Below are 6,000 nucleotides of genomic sequence, written 5' to 3' on the forward strand. Positions count from 1 at the left end.
AGATTTATTTATTTTGGCACTTGGTGGTTGTGTGCCATGGCACACATGTGGAGCTCAGAGGACAACTGCAGGAGGCAGTTCTCTCCTTCTGCCACATGGGTTTTCAGGGACTGAACTCCAGCCCTTAGGCCATCTCTCCAGCCCCTTTAGCACATCATTTAGAAAAGATCTAGGGCCTAATGGTACTTAGATTCGTATTGAAATTTTTTCTGATTTTAAAACAGCTGAAGTCATCATCAGATGGTTGTGTTAAAACATAGTGGAGTCACTGAGCGATGGTGGGGCACACCTTTAGTCCTAGCACTTGGGAGGCAGAGGCAGGAGGATCTCTGTGGGTTCAAGGCCAGTCTGGTCTACAGACTGAGTTCCAAGACAGCCAGCACTACATGGAGAAACTATCTTAAAAAAAATGAACGAACAAACAAAATACATGATGGAGCCATTTCCCTACAGCTAAAAACAAGATGGATTCTGTTTTCACTACACTGTGTTCTATTTCTCTGCTCTTCCACACCCTGATTTCCTTCTACTGGCTTTGAACACAACGATACTTATCAGTGCCTGGGGGCTGTCTCCAAATGCTCAACATGGACCCAGCAAATAATCCATCCCAGCACTCAGAAGTGTCTCTAGAGCGGAAATTAAGTGTCTGTACAAGAGGGACAGCTAGAGTTGAGACTTGGTGAAGGAAGAAAGAGAAGTGGGAAGGAAGGAGGGATGGGAGAAGCCAGAAGGCCAAGGCAGGGATCAAAAATGCACCACAATAGTTGGATGTGGTGACACCAACGTATCTGTGTGACCCTGAAGGTCAGAAGGTAGAGGCAAGAGGATCAAGAGTTCAAGGATCTCCTCAGCTACATGGTGAGTTAGAAGTCAGCTTGAACTACATAAAAGTCTGCCCCTCCCCCAGAGACTGCAACAAGACAAAATTCACCTATTGTGACAGTGGTTAAGCACTTGTAACCACACACACACACACACACACACACACACACACACACAAACCCTCTAGCATGCATTTGATCATAGACTTCCCAGAGAGAGAAAAAGACAGACAGACAGAGATCATGGCTCCAAGGACACAGACTAGTCAGTGATTATGAGAAAAAGTAGATTCCTAGAAATAAAAAAAAAAAAAGTGTCTTGTTCACTGTGTAGAAATGGCTTAAGTGTGCAGAGGAGCCTCAAGGTGACCCCAAATGCTTGTGGTTTACACTTGGGGCACAAGATGAATATAAGATCACTGGTACCCACTCAAGAAATCAATACACACAGAGTGTGTATGATATGCTTCTCTTAGTTTGGTGAGTGGCATCTAGGTAATTATACTCACAGACATTTTTGATAGACACTGAAGCCACAACGACTGCTATTGCGTTTTAAAAGTGAATGGTACTGATACTGGATTTGAATCCCAAACAGCCTGATAACTGACAGGCTTTCCTCTTGATGTTAGGCATACAATGGTAGTTCAGCTGAATCCTTTTGCTCCTAAATCCCTCAATCGCTATAATAAATTACATTATGCTAAATGTATGGATCACCTATGAGGTCACAGTCTTCCACTTGCCTCTCTCGGCGCTGCAGGGTCCAGCCAATCCCTGGGATGAACATTCACTTACTGGAAGATGCTCTTTCTATTGAAGGTACCCAGTCAGTATTCAGCTTTCACATCACACATGCCTTCTTTGGCATCATTCTTTTTGGGGACTCTCCAGCCAGATCAAATGCGTATCCATATTCAATAGCGCTTACAGCTGACCTTCAGGCCCAGCTGCACCGGTGTTGCGCTTACTTAATTATTAACAAGGCTTTCCAATAACAATAATGAAAAAAATTCAGATGGAAGAGGTTAAGCCACTTTGCCACAATGTTCAAGGCTAAGCATGTGGCAGCTTCTCATTGTCTTATAGAGGCATGAGTGAGGAGCTGGGGTTGATTAAGAATCCATTCCAGCTCCTCCACCTGGCTGCTTCACTCCTCTGAGCCCGCCTTATCCTCTACCTCAAAAAGGGGAAGATATATTCATCACCTTGCAGAGGGCGTTCTTCGAATCAGAGGCACAGACACAGCTTCCACCGCTGAATATAGCATACAAGCAGAAAACAAAAAACAGTGACCATGGATGGAAAGTCAGTCCACATGGCTGTAAGCATGAAATAGTATCCCTACTCTGAGAATCTAAGTCTTAACCTTAAACTCATGGTTACGTAAAATGGAAAACATTCCCTAGTTGTGATGTGTTGGGCAGGGGGTGCTTACCATGCGCACGGCAGCGCGTTTTAAGAAAACCTGCAGATAAATGAGGAGAAACTTGGTAATCTACGTTCCACACTTGCCTGTTTCTCAGGTAAATGGCAGGCACCCAACAGGCCGTACCAAAAGCAAAAGATAGTCGTCAACAGTAGACTCCTCCTAAGAGGGTAACTTGGAATGGGGTTCAATGCAACAAATAAATATGAGGCCTCCGCAGAAAGATGATAATACAAGCTCTGGACAGGAAACCTAAAGGGCAGAACTGGGAGAAACTACAATGAAACTAAACATTATTTCTCCCGTCCTGGGGATGTAGGCCTGAAATTCCAGCTATTCTGGAGGCTGAAGCAGGAGGACAGAGAGTTCAAGGCATGCCTGAGGCTTACGGTGAGCCCAAAGACAGCCTGAGCAATTAAGACTCTATGTCTTAAAATAAAAAGTCTAAAAGGGCTGAAAATGTAGTTCCACAGTAGAACACATGCCTAGCATATGTAAGGCCTTGGGTTTAATGCCCGGAACAGAAGAAAAATCTCTCTGAAAATAGGCATATCATAAAAGGGCTTGCTTTTCTGCAGGCTGAATTTGCTGAAGAATTTTTTGTTGTTTCATTTATTCCAACAGAAAGACACACGACCAAAAAAGATTATATTAGAAGAATTCATCTGCTTTGCTGCACCTGGTATAGATAGCTCCATTCCCAAGACGCAGAACAACCCAATGCAGTTTCTTTATTTGCACCCATTTAAGCCACTTTTTTAAAAAAGTGGTTTCTACCTCTCAGTGCCAGCATTGGCTTTCCAGCGTCATTCCTGGTGATTTCAGGAACATTGCAAAGAACCCGGTTCCCTTGAGATGCCTCATTTACAGCCCACCTATTGCTGTGGCAGCCAGCCTATTGCTTCTATTTGCATTGCCAAGCCCAGGGCTGGGAGCATGCTTCTCACTCACGAGAAGCAGTTGTATTACCAGAGGCCAAGCACAAAACCCAGCTCATGCAGGACATGGGAATATGGTTTCATAATGAATAGGAGAACTATGTGTCCTTTTGTCTCATATTTCAATTTTAAGAATTACAGAACCTCTATTGATTGTTAGTAGTTAAGGAAAATAGCATGGCTTCATTGTTTAGATAATTAAAACACAGAAGTTACCATACACACACACACACACACACACACACCTCTCTCTATATAGCTCTATCAGAATATAACAAAGACAGCTGTCCGGATTTTACAGCAGAGAACTTTCATGAATGCCACTTTCCTTCCGCAGTACAATCTGTTTCTTCTTGTTTTGATAGTTTTAAGGTACTTCTTGGGACTCATATACATTATCATATTTGTGTATCATGGTCCTTGTTCATAGTTGCCCTGCCCACTGCAGCAGTTGGTTTTGTACCTTATGTGGGGTTAGGACTATGAGAGAAAGGAGGAGGTCACTTTCTGGAAAAGAAGGTCGTGAAACATTTTTTTGCCTGTATAAAATAAGGACTTTTGTAAATGTCTTGGAACTTGCTTTGCAGATCAGACTGGCCTCAAACTCAAAGAGGTCCACCTGCCTCTGCCAATCCCATCAGTCTTAATCAGAAAAATAGATACTATTTACCTACCTAGAGAGTGTGAACCACCATTTATAGTCAATCCCATTATAAGCATTTTTTAATACACCACAGAATGTTCCCCTGTGACATTTTCATAAACCGGTATCACTGTGCTTTGTTCATCTTCACCCATCTGCTCCCCATGGTGGCTCCCTACCTCTCTTTCTCCCTCATTGGTCTCCTTTCTTCTCCCAGCCAGTCCACCTCCTGTTCTGAAGGCACATAAAAATCTGGCTGGGTGTGGTGACACCCTTCTTTAATCCCAGCCCTCAGAGGCAGAGACATGTCTCTATGATTTCAAGGCCAGTTTGGTCTACATAGCAAGATCAAGTCCAAAGAGAGCTACATAGTGAGACCCTGTCTTCTCAGTAAAAAAAAAAAAAAAAAACAAACAAATCTAGTTCTGCACGTGAAAGAAGAAAAATCTGTGAAAGAAAAGTGCAATTTCTCTCAGTTATGTAAGTGAGCTGCTTATGCAACCAATGGGTTGCCACTGGGATTATAATCCGATCACCACCTTTTCCAGGCAGCAGTTTAGGTTGTGGGGAAACAGGGAAGCATGAACAATTTGTTTTCCTGACTTGCCTGGGGGTTGAGATTAGCATTCCTCCACCTGAACTGAACACTTAACTCCTAATCGGTTTTACAGATTAGTATGGGTCCCTCTTCGTGTGTCAAGGAAGCTAGAGCCCACTTTTCAAAAAATGGGAAACACCAAAGGGGAAAAAGAAATAAAGAAAATGCCAGTGAAATAACTTCAACCAAACCTAAAATTCATTGCAAATCCACTAACCAGAAATGTGTGATAGGTCAGGAAGATATGAGACCAATGTGTGCCTTTGGCCTAGTTGTGCAACAGTTTGCTAAATCAATGAGTGGAAACCATTTCAGAGAAAAGATAGAAACTTCCAAAAGGACTTGAGTAATTCTAAACATTTACAATAGGAAAGAACAGTCTACAGTTACAAATAACTTATCCATACTCGGATCGTGTCGTGCCTCTAAGAAAATCCTTACAGGATTTGATTTAGTGATGAATTTAAAATTTTATAAAAATGAACATGAAATAAATTTTAAAAAGAAAATTGAAAGTCTTTTCCTGAACCAGATGGTCCTTCCGACCAGCCAGCTTCCTGAGTGATGGAGGTTACTGGGTGTCCTAACTTCACACATGAGATTAAAAGTAGCCTGCCTGGGTTCACATTCACTACCTGGGTGTGCTCATCATGGTCACGGTGCCTCCATTTCCTTAAAATGGAGGTAACAAGGATCTTAGATATTTTAAAACATAAAACACCGAGTGCCTGACTCCTGTATATTTCAGATCTTGCTATAGGTGCCAAGGTGAAGACTCTGGCCAGATCGTAGCCACGTCCCAGAGTGTCACTGGGAGATGGGGCATGGTGAACATCTGAGACACAGGGAAACCCCATCTTGGAAGCCACGGCTGTGACATTTTTACACTGCTGCCCAGCACAAACCTTTTGAACTCTCCAAGTCTCCTATTCTTCAGGCCCCTTGCCTGAAGAAACCTAAACTAGCCTCGCCAGGTACTTCTGGTTAATAATGCATAGGTTTATCCAAACCATCGCCTCTTTGTCTCCAGGAAAGGTCTAAATTCTCTTTTCAAGTTCGTTCTAGAAGGCAGCTACAGTCTTCCCTCATCCACGCCCTCCCGAGAGACTCCAGCACAGCTCTTCTTGGGAATCCCTTTTTAAATAAATCCCCCGGCTCCTTAGAGGCTCTCTGAACTCCCACACCATCGTCTGAAACTGTTCTTCAAAATCCATTGTTGAGCGCTCCTGAGCTCCTCACCCGATTTCTAGTTAAAGACACAAAGGGATGGACTGGGGCTTCCGTGTGGGTGAGATGAGATGGAGATCAGCTTGGGGACTGTCCCTTTAGACACCACAAAGAGAGAGAGACAGAGAAAGACAGACACACACACACAAAGAGAGAGAGAGACAGACAGGGACACACAGAGAGACACAGAGAGAGGATAGTGACGCACCTGAATAGGTCCGCTAGAGCCAAGGAGATAAACTAAGGCTTGGCGTGGGTTGAGTGGGAGGGCAACACTCGCGCACGCGCGCGCGAACACACACACACACACACACACACACACACACACACACACACACACA

General features: G+C 43.6%; 1 protein-coding gene across 1 annotated transcript in view; it reads left to right on the forward strand.

Moving 5' to 3' along the window:
• Nucleotides 1-6,000, forward strand: part of Pcolce2 (procollagen C-endopeptidase enhancer 2) — a 67,096-nt gene that overhangs the window by 27,059 nt on the left and 34,037 nt on the right. The window lies entirely within an intron of this gene.

Source organism: Psammomys obesus, unplaced genomic scaffold (genome assembly GCF_907164565.1).
Source record: "Psammomys obesus unplaced genomic scaffold, mPsaObe1.curated_primary_1811, whole genome shotgun sequence".
In the NCBI taxonomy this organism is placed as follows: domain Eukaryota; kingdom Metazoa; phylum Chordata; class Mammalia; order Rodentia; family Muridae; genus Psammomys; species Psammomys obesus.